The 1,790-nt window shown below is 49.8% G+C and overlaps 1 pseudogene; it reads left to right on the top strand.

Moving 5' to 3' along the window:
• The first annotated feature begins 429 nt into the window (after positions 1–429).
• Positions 430–1,250, top strand: LOC116596453 (annotated as a pseudogene).
• Positions 1,251–1,790: the final 540 nt, after the last annotated feature.

Here is a 1,790-nt window from a genome sequence, read left to right on the forward strand (position 1 = left end):
ATCCCAGAGACTCCTGAACCATCTCCAGTTCATCCTGGGATCTGGAGATCGCCGGTCAATCAGCCGGAGAGGGACTGGGATTGTTTCCTCCTGGACATTAGCTGACAGGAATCCAAGCAGGATGGCCATTCACCTCCCAGAATTGACTCTGGACACACGTGCCTGTATCATCAGAGTCTCTGGAGCTTTTCTCAGAAGGCAGGTCTATGAGCACTGTGTCCTGCCACAGATCCCAATTATCGCAGGAAGATCCTGCTTCCCATGAGGCAGTGGGAATTTGTCTCTGTTAGTTTCCCTGCAAACACAGAAGTTTACTGCACTCCCAGGAGAGGGACCTGAGCCCAGCCTTTGGCTCTTTCCCCTCTGCCACATCCACCACAAGATTTGCATATTGTCCCCCTGGGGAGGACCTTGCCTTGGAAGTCTGACATAAAGGTCAGCTCTGAGCTTGTGTTTACTTACTAGGACTCATCAGTTCAGCTTCTCAAAATGAGGTTCCCTTCTCAGCTCCTGGGACTGCTGATCCTCTGGGTTCCAGGTATGAGCAGAAGGAGGATGAGGAAGGAGATTGGGGTGGGGAGGGTGAGCTGTCTGGGTGCTGGTAGTCCCTATGTGTGCTTCTGTCCAGGGGTGAGATTGTCCTCAAATAGGGGAATTAGTTTTGAGACAGTGAAAGCTATGAGGAAACTAAAGGGAATGAAGAACAGTGCTTTAGTGAGATGCTGAAAGAAAAAAATGTGCCACTCTGTGCCCTGCAATTCTTGGGTTATCCATGGAATTTGGATATATTAGAGTAGAATCAAATCACAAAATATGATTTAGCCTAATATAAATGAAATTTAAGTTCTTAATAATAGCTCATAATGTTCTTCCATAACCTGCTCTTATCTCTCATTATTTTAGGATCCAGCGGGGAGGTCGTGCTGACACAGACCCCACTCTCGCTGTCCGTCACCCCCGGAGAGCCGGCCTCCATCTCCTGCAGGGCCAGTCAGAGCCTTGTACACAGTAATGGAAACACATATTGAAGCTGGTTCCGGCAGAAGCCAGGCCAGTCCCCACAGGGCCTGATCTACAAGGTTTCCAACCGTTACACTGGGGTCCCAGACAGGTTCAGTGGCAGTGGGTCAGGGACAGATTTCACCCTGAGAATCAGCAGAGTGGAGGCTGACGATGTGGGAGTTTATTACTGCAGGCAAGATACACACAAACCGCCCACAGTGGTTCAGGCCTGAACACAAACCTCTCTGTTTGGCGGTCCCCACTGGGCACGTGTGATGCCTGAGCAGGGAGCCAGCACAGCAGAGGCTCTGAGCTGGCTCAGAGGCTCAGAGGCAGGTGCTGGGGAACTCAGGGCAGTAACGTGCAGCTGAGTGCTCTGGACTGAATCCTGGGCCCTGGGAGGCAACATCCTCAGGGGGGTATAACCAGCTCTAGAAAGGACGTGAGCAGCCTGTGGGCTGAGTGGTGGTGACCTGCCAGAGAGAGCCCCCCTGAACCTCACCATGGCCCTCCCAGCCTGTGTGCATGTGTCAGGGATGGTGACACAGGCTGAGCTTCAGAAACCTGAGCCATTTATGTGAAAGCACATCTATATACATTTGGAGCTGAACATGTTTGCCATATTGTCGGTGAGAGACTATTCAGTGTTGTTCGGAATTTATTATTTTTTATTTTTCCACTTTATGAACCTCCACTTTCCCAGTTTGACTAATGGCTCTGTTATGATATTATCTAGATAGTATTCTATACATGCTATCTCCACAGGAAATATGCATGAGAAAACTTAG

The sequence above is a fragment of the Mustela erminea genome, chromosome 7 (assembly GCF_009829155.1).
Source record: "Mustela erminea isolate mMusErm1 chromosome 7, mMusErm1.Pri, whole genome shotgun sequence".
Taxonomy (NCBI): Eukaryota; Metazoa; Chordata; class Mammalia; order Carnivora; family Mustelidae; genus Mustela; species Mustela erminea.